Here is a 17,399-nt window from a genome sequence, read left to right as displayed (position 1 = left end):
TGACTCTGCCCCATCCCTAGCCAGGAAGACCCTGGGATCTGACTCTGCCCCCATCTCCACCAGGAGGGCTCTGGGATCTGACTCTGCTCCATCCCTAGCCAGGAAGACCCTGGGATCTGATTGTGCCCCATCCCTAGCCAGGAAGACCCTGGGGTCTGACTCTGCCCCATCCCCAGACAGGAAGACCCTGGGGTCTGACTCTGCCCCATCCCCAGACAGGAGGGCCTGGAGTCTGACTCTGTGCCCATCCCCGTGCCTGCCACAGCCTGCAGCATAGCCACACCCTTCCCTCTTTAGCCACGCAGCTCCATCCACCCCAAAGACTTCACATTCCCACATATAGTATTCTTGCTCCTTTGCTTCCATGGAATTTCATTTCTAAACATGCGCAGGTCCTTTGCGGCTCACAACCTGGGAAGACACCAGACTCTGCTGCTCTCACAGACGTGTGTTGAGTGCACACGTTCGGGGTCTGGTGCAGCTGCTGTCACTGCTGTATCAGTGTGTGAGGTTGGTGAGGAACTATGAGATTGGAAAGAAAGTGGGATAATTAGGCTCAGATATTTGCCTGAATTTCACACAACATTGTCAAAATGATCATTTTATGGTTGAAGAAATGTGTGGAAAGTGCAGGCAGCACTGAACAGTTTAGCAGGTCCTGACCAGCGATGTCAGAGTCAGAGCAAATGCCGCCTCCACTGCAGATGTGTCTTCTGCACGGCACATTCAGAGACTTTTCTTCACCTTCTTGCCAACTTTGTCCACCCGGGTCGGGTGACTTATGGCTGATAATGAGAGCTGGCCCATTTGTACTTTCCCCCCTGCCTCTGTTCTATGACCTCTGAAGGACTACGGTTCATGTCAGAGATCTCTGCGGAAGAACTGTAAAGGGTGGTGCTTTTAAAATTCTTGACCCTTTTATAACATAAAGGGAATACAAGCAAAATAGCATACCTTGCGTCTTTGGGGAAGCAATGGGAATGTCAACAGTCCAAGGGGTAAGCTTGTTCTGTTAGCTTCAGGGTTATGTTTTGATTAAGAAAAGAAACAGAACAGTGAGTCTGCAGATAACCTTACTGCTCACTAAAAGGTAGATTGAATATTAGGATTTTCAAAACATGATTGAATAAGTAGGTAAATGTATTTCCTAAATAATCAGCAGTCGATTTGATTATATTACAATGAAATGAAACTGTGTGTGTATATACTTATCATGTGTGTTTTCACTCTCAAACACTAATCCGTCTATTTATGTGAACAGATAATATATAATATCTTTGATTTCTAGGAATGGAATTCTTCAGCCTATTATTGGGACTATAGAAAGTTCTCTTTTCTTTTCGCTCTTTTTGGCTCCCTTTCTCTTTTCTGTGCTTCTGCCACCACCACACAAGTACTGACCTTTCCTCTTGCCCTCATTTGCGTCTTTCCCACTCAGAACTATTTAACGAACAGCCGCTCAGGTCTTCTTTGGGTGGTAAGGGGAGGAAGGGGACTGTGGTGTGGAAGAGACTGACCCAGCTAATTCCAGTGTTCCAGCCAGAGAACAAGGTATTGGATTCTAAACAAAAGGCGAAGGTATGATTCAAACCACAAGAAAGATCGGGATTTGTGGTCAGAAGCCCTTGCCCAGTTCTAAATTGCCAAGGTCCTGTTAGTTGTGGTAGCTGAGGAGGAGGGCTGCTGCCTCTCAGTATTTGGAGGGAAGACTTAGAAATTAAAAGTAACCCAAGCTAGAAATACTCTTGGGTGAACTAAGCTGATCTGAAACCTTCACTTCTCAATCTGCCCTAAAATTCTATGAGATTTGGGGATGACACTTGCTCTCACACCTTTCATTCAAGCCTGACAGCAGATGCATCGGAGTATGCCCAGGACAGGGCAACAGAGACCCTCTGCCAAGAGGAATTAGAGAGCAGAGGAAATGACATTGGAGTCTCACCCAGCTATGACATTGGAGTCTCACCCCACCGTCTCACCCAGCTATGCTGCACAGCTCACAATGGTAATGTTGATGTTTGCAAAGTACTGAGTGTTTTGTAGTGTCTGAATACCTCTGCAAAGACTGGGACAGTTCCCAATACTTGATTTGCCTCTTCAAGGTCAAACAAATGCATAGGCTGTGGCTGAGGCAAGGGACTGAACAGAAGGATCGTCACGCACCAGGAGCCTTCACAGCTCCCTCCGGATGGGGCAGGCTGAGACCGAGCTGAAGCAGCTCCATGTGGCCCCTCAGCTCCACCTTCCTCTCATTTTGTTGCTGGTCATGCTAGAACCTAATATCAAACAACATATTAAAGAATTAAGGTGGATAATGCAGTTATATGGATGAACCTGATGAAACTTTCCAGCTCACATTTGGAAACTATCCTTAGAGAGTAACGTTTCTGAGATTATATGAGAGCTTGTATTTCTTATGCTGACTTTTATGTTACAATTCTCAAAATAAATTTGGAAGCCATTAAGCTTTTACTGCATTAATTTGGCACACCACCATTTAAAATTTACATTCAAGTACTAAAAATAAAATTTGCCCCCAGTTAGAGGCATTTAGAACTAGATCCTGACTCGCGATCTTGGCAAGATTAAGACGTGGATTGGACTGTGCGTGAAATTCCGATGGTAGCCCCGGAAAGGTCAGGGGGCTAAGGGTTAGTGTGGTCCTTCTAAGCCAGAGGCAGAAATAATGGAGTGTTGGGTTTGTCTGTGGATCTGCACAGAGTCTGGTGAAAGCGTGAAGATAATGTATAAATAGGGATTTTGTACGTCGTTGCTACTGAAGATGTGCCATCCCTCATCGGTAGATGCTTCCTGAGATTTACTTTCTTACGGAAATCATGCTTGGTGCTGTGTTTGGAAGGGTAACATCTGTTATGCTCTTTTACTAAGAGAAACTTTTGAGTTGGTCCACTTGAGAAACACTTTGAACCAGGAGAATAATCAAGATTTCTTCAGGGTTAGAAAAGAAAACTTTGGGACTTCCATGATTAATGGAGTGGATTTGAGCTTTGCTGGAGCAGATGGTATGGGGCATCTCTCTGGGTAAAAGTCGAGAGGAATGTTGTGGTGTGAGTTCTCCTGCCACGGTCTCATCAAGTTGTAGGAGCAGAGTTCACATCTGGGACCCCTCGGAGAATTAGCCATTGTGAGAACAGCGGATAGAGAGGAAACAGAAGTAATATATATTGAAAGGCTTAATCTGATCTCTTGCCTGCCTTCAAAGGAAGCTTCATTTGTAAAGGATATACATGACTGTAAAGAAAGGATCCCCAGTTGGCAATGCAGAGTGTGTCCCTGTAAGGGAGGTGGAGGAGCTTGCCCTCTGCCCTGTGCCCACCAGGAGAATCCCAGGGAGCAGGACAGAAATCCAGCTTGGTTCTCAAGGTCCTCTGCTCAGCATAGCACTATTCCTTTATTTTGTTATAAATCAAGAGTTATCTGACAAGAAGCTTTCCTATGGAAACAAAAGAGTTAGAACCTGGAAAAGCAGAATTTATGTTCCTTCAATTTTGCTTGTTTCTCTGAAGTTTTCATCTTTTTTTTAAAATAAGAAAGTGTTTCTTCTGACATTCTTGTCAGGGAGGGAGCGTGTGTGAGCTTCCCCTGGGTTCATGGAGTCAAGCATGAAATCAACTATCCTTGAATGCTACTGGGGTGAGGACCAGAGAACCCCCGAGGCAGGGGTCTTGTTGCTCTTACTTTTCTGGATTGTCTGTTGTTGTGTCCTCATGATTCGGAGAGGAAGGATAAGTCACATGGAGTGAAAGGGATTCTGAAACTGCTAGAAAATACTGGCAACACCACAGTGAGAGAGAGAGAAAAACATCAGCTCACATCTCACGTCTTTCTGCCGTCCGTGTTTTCCGTTAAACGTATCGGTTCTTATAATGACAGCAGACACTTTATATAGCGCTCATTCTGTTTTATACGCTTTCTAAGTGCTTTAGAAACTTCACATTATTCAATACAGATTAGAAGCGCCACATTCTTATAAATAACATTTAGATTAGTTAGTCCCTAATTGTTGAATATTTAAGATGCTTTCAGGTTTTTGTTTGTTTCTATGAATATTATCTCCCCAGATGGTCTCTGGCTCGCCTTTTTGGATACGTGTGCGCAGAGCATGGAAGGGTCTATGGCACTTCGCCTGGTAACAGTGGCTGCCTCTGAGCCATTGAAAAAATGTATAACATTTTTCAACAAAAATATTTGTATGTATTACTTGTGTGTTAAAATTAATTTTTGAAAATAAATACAGGGCTAGAAGTCCTTGGGCATAGAACTCAACCAACTTGATTTCTTTTCCTCTCCCAACTTTTAAAATACCACCTACCATAAAATCCTGGCTGTGTGACTGTGGCAGACAACAGTGTTATGTGAAACAATGCTTTATAACCGTGGTTCTCACCCTTCCTAGTGCCGGGGCCCTTTAGTACAGTTCCCATGGGTTGCGACCCCCAGGTTGAGAACTGCTGCTTTATAACATGTTCTGTATACTCAAGGGAGTTTTATTCTAACATATCTGCCTTTCAATCATCAGTAAAGGTACCATAGAATCACAGGAAGTAAATATGGCAGCGAGTATTTTTTAGTTTTGACAAAGATGTTATCTAAATGGAAAAAATATTCAAGTTGTGTTAATATAGATTCAACTCAGTTGGATAACTGGCACGTATTTTTCATAATTACTTGTATAAATACCAGCTCTCTTAATTTACTGCAACTTCACTAACTAGATTCGGGCATACTTTTGAGTATTGGTGCTGTGTCCAGCACTGCAGACCCATTTAATCTGTAACTCACATTGTATAGTTTATGGAGGCTTAGATTTGTAAAGCGCTTATAATCGCATCACGTGACTGCCCTGCACATGTGGATACGGGGACACACATTATCAAATGGTAGCAATAAAGGAGAAAAAAGGAAGAGGGTGACGTCAAACAGAGTATGTTAAACTGGCATTTGTGTGCCATTGGAAAGCCGGGATGTTTACCAGGATAACAACGTTCCAGCACAGAGGATGACCTTGGAGCATTATCAAGGCTTTCTGCTCCCAAGATCCAGCATACTTTAAACACACTGGACAGGGGACCTTTCAGAAAAAGACCCAGTGACAACACCTGCGTAACATTTTCAAAGATTTCAGCGATAAAAATATATTTGAATATGCCCATGAAGACAGAAAATGTGTAGTTAACTGTTTCCTGCGTGAGAGCGTTCCTTTCTGTAGCAACCCATTTGGAGGGCTGATTGATTATTGTCAGCTGGTTTTGACTTCCTGGCTTTTCGAAAGTCCTTAGTCTGATCTGACTACTCTGGGCCATTTGTAGCACATTAGTAAGGCCTGGGGTAAGCATTTCTCTTTGTGAAGGCATACTCTGACACCCCAAAGAGTGTCTGCATTCGTATGCCCTCTCTCTGTCACACAGACACCCCCTGTACCTTGTCAGGTTAAAAGGACTTCAATGTCAACTCCCCCTGACACTCTGCTACTTATCTTAAGAATGTCCCTGTTTTCTGAAAGGTTTTTCTTCCCCCCCCTTCTAAATAAGAATGGAGCCAAAGCAAGAGTAAAAATTCTTTATGGTTTAAATATGCCACTCCCTGTTATGAACTTTTATGGAGCTATACTTTTTTTTTTTTTAGTTTATATTGTATATCTATGTTCACTGTAAAGTCTGTTCTGACCTCTGGAATTATATCTATCCATTAGAACTCTCAGAAATGGTAAAAACATTCTATAATCTGCACTTCCCAGGATGGTGGCCATTAGTCCTGTGTCGCTAGTGAGCACTGTGTGAACGTGGGACTAGATTTTTAATTATTTTAATTGTTTTCATTCTAGATAGTTGTATGTGGCTGATGGCACAGTGTTTAACAGTAAAACTGCAGATGTCCTTGTCACATTGATACAGAACTAGAGAATGTTTACCATTTATACTGTAGCTCCTTCCTTCCTTCCTTCCTTCCTTCCTTCCTTCCTTCCTTCCTTTCTTTCTTTCTTGGCAGAGTCTCACTTTGTCACCCTTGGTAGAGTGCCATGGCATCACCACCGCTCACAGCAACCTCAAACTCCTGGGTTTAAGCGATTCTCTTGCCTTCGCCTCCTGAGCAGCTGGGACTACAGGTGCCTGCCTCAACACCCAGCTATTTTTAGAGAAAGGTCTCGCTCTGGCTCAGGCTGGCCTTGAACCTGTGAGCTCAGATGATCTGCCCTCCTCGGCCTCCCAGAGTGCTGGGATTACAGGTGTGAGCCACCATGCCCAGCCTTACTTACACTAGTAGCTTTTCATATGAAAAATCTCCCTCTTCAGCTTTGTTCAGCACTGTTTAATTTGCCTCTAGAACTTGAATTCATATCCTGTCCTCTAGGATTTATTTCACTCCAATCTTTTAATTCCTATCTCTTGAGCCCCCATACTAGGTATTTTCGGCATCCCATATTCATAGAACAGTGCAATACTATGAAATCAGAAAATATTAGTTGATAATGCACAGTATAAAAATTGACAGGATATTCCTTTTAGATTTCTTATTCTCATCATCAGATTTACCTCCTCTTGAAAATCAGGTAAAAACTGGGACTAATCCTCCCTGGTTTTTGAGAAGCTTTAGACGTCTGCTCTTCCCTGCCTGTGAGCCAGGTCAGGGGCCGCCACACCACCATAGCAGCGCCCAGAGGCTAAGCCATCTTCTTCTCGACTTCCCACGAGCTAAACATCCAGTGAGCAGGAAGTTCCTGCTGCCCTGTGGGGCCTTTGAAGGTGATTAGGATGAGCAATGATTCCCCAGAAGTGGGTAGTCGCTGAAACAATAAACGCAGAGATTACACACTGTACACGCCCAGCTCTTCACACAGGCCGCCTGAGATAGTGCCCGTACAGAGAGGCCGCAGGCTTGGAGCCCTGGGCTCAGGCTCCTTCTGCTTACCTACAGGCCAACCAGGATGCACAGAAAACACAACTGATATCGCTTAGATAATTATTGACTAATGTTAGTGGTGCTGGTGGGGGTGAATTCCTTTCCTCTTCCTGGTGCGTCTCACTGATGCCCTTCTACGTGGACGCATGACCGTTTTCATTCTTTGTGATGAGAGCTTCAGTGACTGCGAGGAAGGTAACCCGGCCACGTGCTCCCACAGCATTTGCGGTTCAGCGTTTTGAAACATTGCCTTCTAAACTCTCTCTATGATGTGAGTGGGCAGGTGGGGGCACATTTACAGAATCGTATAATGTATTTTGTATGCCCTTGCTCTTGGACAGGTGTTCTGAATTTTACAGAGGCCTTATTTGTGGCAAAGGGACGCTGTAGAAAGTGTGTTCTATGAATTTCTGAGTGCTCAGATAGACAGCGTGGGTTGCCTGGAGTTCGGCTAACCTGTGTGTGTGACCCCCTTCCTCCTGAATCTGTGAAAAGTGCCTCAGCTCTCTCCTGTAGCTGCTGCTGCTTCATATCCCTGTTTGGGGAGGCAGGGTCTCAAGCAGAAGTTAGCAGGGTGAGGTGTTTCTCTTCGCCCAGCTCGCTGTCCTCCTGTCCGGCTCCAGCTTTTCTGGTGTCCTCTAGGCCTCCCCTACCCTCCCCAGATGTGGTGCGTTGAGCTGACTTGCACCCAATGCCCACCCATGACCCTTTGCTTTCTGTGTGAAAGTGTGAGGGATGGAGTGCCAGGGTTACACTGCCAGACAAAGGGAATTTGCTCAAACGTCTGTGCTGCGGAGTGTACAGCCAACAACTTCTGAAGGTCACAGGGGCTGGCCAGGTGCACAGATGATTTCTGCCTCCCTTCCTCGTTGTGAAGGCGCCATCCATCCCAGCTTCTGAGATGGTCTCCTCGGTACCGAGATTATAATTTAAAATTTATACCAGGATCTTGTTAGAACATGTTTCAAGGACTATCTTTCTACATAGTATTCTGTTCTCATTTACCGTTTGTGAGGTTTCTTTATTTTCTTTTTCCATAGCCAGGTTCCTTGTGCTCCCATTTCCCTCACCGTGAAATAGTCTGTGGGCAGAAAGCTGGTCTGAGTTCCTGTCACGAATCAGCTGTGTGGTACGTGGGGAGGGTTGAGCTCGGTGGCTGCTAAGGTTCTCCGCAGCTCCAGGAGCCTGCAAGTCTGCTCTCCCAGGGCCCCAGCTCCTACCCCAGCCACTTCTGCTCTTTGCCTCCTATGAATCATGTCAGACCCTTAGCACGCCCTGGGTCTCACTTTGGGAACAAATGCCTTTTCATAAACCCCCAAAGGGGCTCCTTTTGTGTTTAGTAATGTGAATTCCGACTGCCAAAGGGTTAATCTTCCAAGACTAAGTGCAGGTCGGATGACATATGAGAAGACCCATGGTTGTACCTGCCACCAGTGGGGTCTTCAGCCATGCAGATTTCCAGCTAGACTTTTAGAAATCTGCATTGCAGAAGTCATCTGGGTGTCACACCCCAAGGAACTCTGGGTTAATGTGTGGTGAACAGGAATATCAAGTTTATGCCTATAGGGTAGTTTTCATTGGTATGAGCTTAAGCACACACACAAAAAGAATGGTCTTGGTGATGGTAATTTTTTTACGGCCAGTTGTGCCATACCTGGCCTTGGAATGTTAGCAGCACTGTTGCAGAGCTAAAAATGTTACCCTGAGACATTTTAAAAGAGCAATAAATATCTGCTTTTAAAACACAGACATTAAAAAATTATAAACTTGGGAAGTCTGTTTTGGTGGCTGTTTTAATATGGAGCACTAAAGGTGCCTTTTCCTGTCCTGGCTTTCTCAATAAGCAATTGTTTGGCTCAGTAATTAAGCGATTGTTTTATTGTTTTAATATTGGAGTGTTTACATTTTAACAAAATTGTGCTTATGATGAGACTGTGTTCCTTTGTCAGGACCATTTGGCTGTACTATGTGAAGCTATGGCCAGCAGGGCTCAGGGCTGCACCCTCAGAGTGTGCCCGGGGCAGTCCTCCAACGTGGAGGGAGAGGCTTCCAGGGTGTGGGGAACAGCGGCGTTCTTGCAGTTGGACTGTAAGAGTTTGATGTGGTCACAATGACGGAGGTGTTTGGGGTTCGCTGTACTGTGGGTGTGATGCTCTCTGGAGAAACGAGACTCCTCTTTGCTACTGTGTACATGGAGCAAAGTGGTTGGGCCGGGGAGAAGTGTACCTGGCCCTGAAAATATGGCCAAGAAGAACTCAACTTACTGTCATCACTTTCAAAACATAAAAATAGTATTACAAAAAATAAAAAAGATCTTACTAAAGTAGTTTTTCTCTCCCTCATTAATTTTCTCATAGTTTCTACTTCTTGAATAGTGTTTTATGATAAATCTGGGCCTGTTTTTTCACAGTCTTTGTGAATATTGTAATTAAGCATTTGTGCCTCTAGGTGCACGAATAATTTACTCACCTTTTCCTCTCCTCTATTGTTAGTGACTTGCACAGTTTGTAACTTTATACTGTTAAATGTGACCCTATAACAAATAAACTAATATATGTCGCCTTTTATCTGATACATGTTTAAAGACAATTTCCAGCAGAAGGATGATTAATACAAAGATTACAAACACTTTGATATTTTTATACATGTTACAAAATTTCTGCCCTGGATTTCCAAAAGGGTTCTAACAGTTGTCAAAGCCTCTAGAATACGAGTGTACTTACCTGCACTGAGTTTAATATTTAACATACATTTTCATATATAAATTTATATAAATTTTAAAATTATAATCAAACACACAAATGTCATATACAATATAAACACATGTCCATGTATAACGTGCCCGTACATATGTGTGTATACATGTATATATGCGTGTCCATGCGTGTTTGTTTGTACATATGTACATCAACCTCAGCCCTCACACTTCCAGGTGATGAGTTCCAGTAGCCTGTGTAGGGAGTGTTTTGCCCTTATTCGAATGCCTATGCCTGACCTCTCTTTATTGTGTTTTTATAAATTTGACTTAGCTAGCTAGATAGATGCCAACTGTCTTTTAAAAACTTATCACTTATCCAGATTCTGATACCAGATACTAGGCTACAACATTATCCCTTTTTCACTGGAGTCAGTGAATTCATAACCATTATACATTGTCCTTTTTTGTTGGGTGTGTTTGTATGTGCACAGTGAAATGGCTCTTCATGAATGATTCTATAGGAAATGGGCACACGGTGCCTGTGCTTTGGGCCATCTGACTATGAAATCTATCTATCCATCTACTGTCTATCTGTCTATCATTTACTTATCTATCTATCCATCCATCTGTTCATCCATCTTATCCAACTATCATCCATCTGTCTAACTATCTATCCATCCATCCATCTATCCATCTATCTCTCCATCTATCTAGCTGTTATAAAGATAAGATTCAGGCATAAATATCTCTGAATCCATTTAATGCAAGCTATGTGAAAACAAAAAAATGACTCTCTTTTAAAAGTGTAGGTAAAATTGAAGAAACTCAAGGTGTGCATATAATTAAAAAGAGCACCACTGAATCAAAAAAATTAACTTTAGGTGTCACAGAAATTCTGACTGATTTGAGTACCTACTTAAGACCTTCTTGGGTGCCAGAAATAAATAACACCCTCATTTTCCCAACATTAATTGAGGTTAGTTTAAGAATTCCTATTACAAAGAGTACAGCCAGGATTTTTATTTAGTAAGATATGAACAAATTAGGAAGCATCTTCTAATTTGGCAAGAGAGTAACCGAAATCCAAGTTGTGTTTTCTGCTGTGACAAACCTAAAAAATAGGGTGATCATTTTCAATCTCAAGTCACGCCATGAGTACATTTTGAGTTTGTTTTGATGAAGTTCAATGCCTTGTAACTACTGCATCTTGTCTGCATGTGTTCAGAATTTGTTAGCAGGGAGTTTTTTTCAATACATGACTTCTATCACAAGGAATCAGTCAACTGACTTTTTAAAACTGTATACAAGGATATAAGGTAGAGAAATAGGCAGTCTTTTCCAAAGAGTTAGAACTTAGCAAGGATGATTTCAGCTCCCACTTAATCATTAACTTAAGTTGCTACCTCTGGCAGATAGAGCACTCAACAAACCCTCCAGGCCTCCTGTATCAATCTAGGGAAGGAGGACAGGGACAGAACAGCAGGCTGACCTCCTAGGAACAGCATTAGAACACAAAAGTCAACATGTGGCAGTGGGCTTGGTGTGCACTGATAGCAACGCCATTCACAGATGCGAAGTGGCATTCACAAGCCAGGCATGATAAGATGCTTATTCCCTTTATTCCTCGAAGAGCTCTTTGACAATTCAGATCCTTGGTCTACCAATTCCAGGCCAGACTTGCTATTTACCAATTACATCCACTTAGTAATTAGGAAGAAACTGTACCCCCCAATACCCTTCTCCCTACCCGAAACTCTTAAACAAGCATTGGGACTGTGATAAATGGTACATTTTAATAAATGTTTTGTAGAGGCCAATTATTCAGTCAATATTGAATTGTGTGATAGGAAACACGGCTGCTCAGCTACGAGGAAGGTGTCTGTACACCCCTGGCATCTGTTTGGTAGCTAATGTTCTTAAACGGCCTGGCCTTCCTCCAGACTTTGATTATTCATAAATCTGTTGAGTGTGGAAAGTTGTACTATTAGCGTTTAATCTTCTATTGAAGCAAACTCAGGAGGCTAAAATCTATTTGCTTTAGTAAGCTTGTTCCCTGATAAAAGTATGATTTAAAATTTTCCTTTTGTGAATTCCTCAGTACAAGAACAACACAGCTGGGCACAGCACAGATCATATTTGTCTTTTCATTAACGAAAGTTCGGGAAGATAGCTTCGGTGGACTGCTAAAGGGCGGCTCTTCTCCTGTTTGCATACCCACTTGAGAGACGCTTTCCAAACACATGTTTGAGATACTGGTGAGGAAAGCTGGTCGAATTGTCAAAAGAAGACTAAGTGAATGTCTATGAAGTGGTTGGATTTCAGATAACATTTTTCTCCTGAGTGTTTAGATTAGTTAAATATTAGAGAAGGAGAGATAATAACAGTTTGTCACCATCGCTTGGATGTCTATCTTTTTTCACAGGGTTGGAGTGAGAGGCCTATCAGAGGTTTTCCACCCCAGACGATTTGGTTTAAACTTGGTGAAGGACACTGTGGGGAGAGCAAGGTTATGTGGTCACTGCCTGACGGGAGCCCACAGCATTTGTATAGACCGTACAATAGATAGGAATTCTTTTCTTCTTATGAATAATATAATAACTAATTAACTGTCATTGTGAGATTTTTAAACATGTATATTTAAAAATGTTCAGCATTATTCTCTCTGAAAGAGAGCAGTCTGTGAAAAATTCTTTTAGACTTTAGGTGCACTAACCCTGACCTTCGGAGATGTCTTGAGAAGGAAATGTGACTTAGCACGAATGTGTATGAATGGTTAAGTTTTTAAAATGGGACAGTAAGATGAAATTACAGGCATTGTTGGCCAGGCACGATGGCTCATGCCTGTAATCCTAGCACTTTGGGAGGCTGAGGCAGGAGGCTTGCTTGAGGTCAGGAGTTCCAGACCAGCCTGAGTAACATAGCGAGACTCTGTCTCAACACAAAATTGAAAACTTAGCTAGGTGTGGTGGCGCACGTCTGTAGTCTCAGCTACTTGGGAGGCTGCCACAGGAGCACGGCTGGAGCCTGGGAGTTTGAAGTTGCACTGAGCTATTATGATGCCACTGTCCTCTAGCCTCGGCAGTAGAGTAAGGCCTGTCTCAAAGAAAGAAAGAAATTATAGGAGCCTTCTGTCTTCCTGTGTCTCTGGATTGTAAGGATTGTGACTGAGGTAAACTGTAATGATGGCATACGTGTGGCATGGGACCGTGAGTACAGGATGACTTCTGTGCCCCAGCAGAACGGTTAGACCCTGGGGAAACTAAGTTCAGATGCGTCCTGTAGTCTATTCCACTCTACCCTGGAAGTGCTCTGCACGGGGCAGAGAGCTGTACAGCAGAGACAGGAGGCTCATTCCCACCAGACACAGCGTCGCTCCACCACCTGCCTGAGTGCAGCTCTGACCCTGGGCTCCCACTGTGCAGCTGAGTGTCGGCTACACCGCAACTTCCCGGGTGAAGGGCTCCTCTGTGGCTCAGGCTTCCCCTTACAAATGCACACAGTGTAACCTAAGTGTCTGTGCTGCCATAGTAATCCAAAATAAAATAATAGGCTAATGTTCCATCACACGAATCCAACAGACACAGCCCCGGCTGGGCTGATCTCTTCCTGACTACACAGCCAGGAAGCTGGGAAATGTGTTTTTTCTTCCTCTCTCTCCTTGTCTCCCTTTCTTCCCTCTTCGCCTTCCTTCCTTCCTTCCCTTCCTTCCCCTCTCTCTCCTTTTCCCTATAATGAATGCCCTGAACAAAATTGGATCTATGAGTCAGGTTAAGGAAAGAGGACTTGATCTCAGGTAGGCCACTTGTCTCTGCACCCCTGTATTTCATATTAAGGGATCTCGGGCAGGCCCCTTCTTGTCTCTGCACCCCTGTATTTCATGGGATCTCGGGCAGACCCCTTCTTATATCTGTACCCCTGTATTTCATGTTAGGGAATTACTTGAGGGTTTGGGAGCACAATGCTTTACAGTATTTTTTTCTTTAATAGCATTTCCTCAAATTGTCAGGGTGGTAAGACCAAATATGGGACCAGAAATGCAGATGCTTTTTGTGAGTGAGACGATGAGAGGAAAGCCTAGACAGGGCCGTCCCTGACCGTGTACTGGCTCTCCATATTTGGTGAGATGGTGGTTGCACTGTTTCCATTGGCTCGAAAGTGAGCCTGGAAGTGAACGCTCTGCTGACCTCACTAAGGCGTGATTCACAGATAATAACGAAACCTTTTAAATAGTTAGAAGTAAATAGCAAATAGTTTGCTTAGTTTTTCCTGTGTGTTTAATGGTTACATGATTTTCAAACGCCTGAAATTCCAGCAGCTGTTAAGTGATTCAGCACTTAGACTAACAGTGACGTAGTTCCCCCGGTCTCCCTGAGGGGGGCAGGTGTGCTCACCTGGACCTTCACTGACAGGTGTGTTCATGGTCATCACAGGGGAGGATCTGTTTGCCAATGTCTCACTGGTCCTGAGCTTTATGATGCTACGTGGCCATGAGTCTGTCTCTTACTAGGGTTAGTTTCCTTTGTTGGGTTAATCCCACTTATATGGTGATTTAAATGTAAGATAATTACATAGAGTAAGAAATCACCAAAGCAAAACCCTTCTTGGTCTCTGGTCTCCGGCAGCCCTGCTGTCCCAGAACCGACGCATTCTGGGAACAGTTCCTGTGCTTGGCGGGGTGCACACGAGAGGCTTCTGGAGACCCCAAGGAGACATCAGGAAGCAGAAAAGCTGGGAGACGCCACATCTGGAAACCCACTGCCACTCTGTCCCTAGTGTGTAGTGCCACCAACTCGTGCCTCCTTGGCCAGTGATCACCACAGTAGTGACAGGAGGTGTTCAGGAGGCCCCGGTGGAGCGGAGGGTCATAGAGAACGCGCGTCTGCCCTGCCACTTGCAGGAGACAGGGCGGCCAAGGCTGCCGGCAGAGCCTGGCCCTCGAGGGCACCTGTCCCGAGGTCTGTGACTGGACATCGTGAGCTTACTGTTTGATCCTCCCACTTGCTGCTTTCCACATACTCAGGGCTGGCCAAGGACCAATGAGGTCCCTGCTCTCTGATGTAACACAGCTCTTCATTTCTAACCCCTAACCTGAAATGAACCTCAGAATAAGACTAGCCACCCCAAATATTCCAATGGTCACTACTGTGTCAAATTTCAAATGCTCTGTCTTACTGGGCTTTTTATTTATTTATTTATTTATTTATTTATTTATTTTTGAGACAAGGTCTCACTCTGTCATCCTGGCTAGAGTGTGGCATCAGCCTAGCTCACAACCTCAGAGTTCTGGGTTCAAATGATCCTCCTGCCTCAGTCTCCCGAGTAGCTGGGACTACAGGCACCAACCACAACCCCTAGATTTTTGTTTGTTTGTTTGTTTGTTTTAGTAGATATGGGGTCTTGCTCTTGCTTAGGCTGATCTCTGTGTCCAGAATCAGACCTGCCAATTATCTATAGTGGAGAAGCGACTTAGAATGAACAGCTCAACAATGCCATTATTTGCCATGTATCAGATCCTGGGATCAAAAACTTTTAAAAAGTTCTTTCTCCAAATTGGGATTGATTGATACATCAAGAATACTTGCAACTGAGTGTTCTCTAACTTTTTCTATTTTGCTGCTGCTTAAGCAGCTCCTAATTGGTAAAGACGCTGAGAGTTCTAGCTCCTGACTACCGTCAGCCCTGAGCACGGACCCAGCCGGGGTTCTGGCAGAAGTCCATGGGAATCGTCTCTTTCTCCTGGCGGCTGCTGAGCAGCAGTGTGTGGGGAGGACTGCTGTCAGCTGGCACCACGAGGCTGGGTCTCTATAGCCGGTCAGGTTCATTGCTCACTCTGTGTGCAGAAAGCTGCAGAAACTTCTGTGGAATAAATTAATTAAGCCAGTATAGTATGCAGTGGTTTGGACATTGTATTTGAAACAGTGATCTGTCTCATAGCAGACAGGGTAAGATGATGCAAAAGAAATGACCCCTAGTTATTTGCAGGTCTTAGGTAAGTCACATAACACCACTGGGTCTGCTTTTTTTCTGTGCTTAACAGAGTGTTGGACCAGAAGAATTTTGAGGCTCCTTCCCGTCCAACGTTCTCCTGTTCCATATGGACTCAGTTCCATATGGACTCCTATCTGTACCTGATATTCTATTTTATTTTAAATTTATTGATTTACAGCATCAGTATTTCCACAAAACACTTGAGACAGCTTGCAACAAAAATACAGGTACCGTAAAATAAGTTGGATACTAAGAAGTAAAAGGAAAACAGAGAAAATAATAGATTTAACCAATATTGAAGAAAGCTGTAAGAAAGTCTGGAATCTGTCTCTGAGCTTCCCACCATCAATTTATAGACAAGAAAATAGCAGGTAGTGTTCTTTTTTCTAAGCTGCATATTAGATGCAAATTTTCCCCAGGAATTTGCAAGTTCAGTATTTTGTAATATTTGGCATAGCTGCTTAGGTGTCAGATTTTGATTCCTGAACCTAGCATGCCTGACAGCTGGATCTGCCCTGTGTGGAAGTGATCATATTTTTATTCACTCTTCTAGTTGATACCATAGTTTATTTTCTTACATCTACACTTACTTTCACTGTTGTCCTGGGGCATAATTTTTCCCCCACCTGGAATAAAAAGTAATTTTCATTTGTTATCTGTCTACCAACATACTATGGAATTTGAAATATTAAAAGGAAGTGAAATACTTCTATTAAGTAAAATTTCGTTGAGGATTTCTCTGAGTATTAGGATTTATGTTTTCCCTGTATCCACCATTCCTTCATGCTAAAACAGAAGGAAAGAAATTACTAAGCAAGCTAACAGATCCCAAATTGCTCGCACGTGAGTCAGGGAGGGCTTTCCAGAGGAAGTGTTTCAGCTGAGCTTTTACGTTTCAGGAGTTTGGTCAGGAAGGGCAGTTTAGGTAGGAAGGTCTATTCTCTTGAGATGATAAATCAAGATATGTGTCAGTATCCTATGAAATTAAGGTATATTGTTATTACTAAAATGCCTTTGGTCAGCAACAGTTTTTGTCTAAAAGTGGAAAAAATTCATTATTTTAAAATTTAGAGCTCAGTGCCCATAGCTCAGGGGTTAGAGCGCCGGCCATATACACCAAGGCTGGTGGGTTTGAACGTGGCCTGGGCCTGCGAAACAATGATGATAACTGCAACAAAAAAGTAGCTGGGTGTTGTGGTGGGCGCCTGTAGTCCCAGCTACTTGGGAGGCTGAGGCAAGAGAACCACTTAAGTCCAAGAGTTTGACATTGCTGTGAGCTGCGATGCTACGGCACTCTACCCAGGGTGACATAGTGAGACTCTGGCAAAATAAATACAAGTAAAATAAAATAATTCAGGATGCTATTATAAATTAGAATGTAAGCTCCCTGAGAGCAACACATTTTCTTCACCTTTTTCCACTAATTTATTCCTGGAGGGCCTGGCACTAAGTAGGCATTGCAGAAATATCTGATGACCAAATGGCAGGACTTGTGAGGAACTCAGCCCAGGATGGCTGTTCTCCTTTTCCTGTAAAGACTAAGGGTAATTAATTCTGTTAAAATTGCTTCTTTGTAGCTAGAGATAGCATGTTGAGCCAGAATTTAGAAAATAAATGTGCCTTTTTGTACTGCTGTTTATTTGTGAGGATAAAACCACAAAGGCGGCCACTACCCAAAAATGGCTAGAACGCTGGGCGTCATACCACTGACACACTCCTTCTCTTCTTCCTTAATCTGTAGCCAGCACTTAGGAAAGCAGACTGCCAAATCTGCACAGAACGTCTCTCCCAA

At 43.5% G+C, this 17,399-nt stretch overlaps 1 protein-coding gene across 8 annotated transcripts in view; it reads left to right on the top strand.

Moving 5' to 3' along the window:
• Window positions 1-17,399, top strand: part of MECOM (MDS1 and EVI1 complex locus) — a 599,591-nt gene that overhangs the window by 395,915 nt on the left and 186,277 nt on the right. Inside the window, exon 1 of one of the 8 annotated variants that reach the window (XM_053599765.1) lies at window positions 7,172-7,192. The exons of the other annotated variants lie outside the window; for them this stretch is intronic. The gene's annotated coding sequence lies outside the window, so the exon portion shown is untranslated. Of the gene's footprint in view, window positions 1-7,171; window positions 7,193-17,399 lie in introns of those variants that run through there. 8 annotated transcript variants of the gene reach the window in all.

Source organism: Nycticebus coucang, chromosome 8 (assembly GCF_027406575.1).
Source record: "Nycticebus coucang isolate mNycCou1 chromosome 8, mNycCou1.pri, whole genome shotgun sequence".
NCBI lineage: Eukaryota > Metazoa > Chordata > Mammalia > Primates > Lorisidae > Nycticebus > Nycticebus coucang.
The sequence above is the reverse complement of the archived record's forward strand: the minus strand, read 5'-3'. Positions and strand labels throughout refer to the sequence as shown.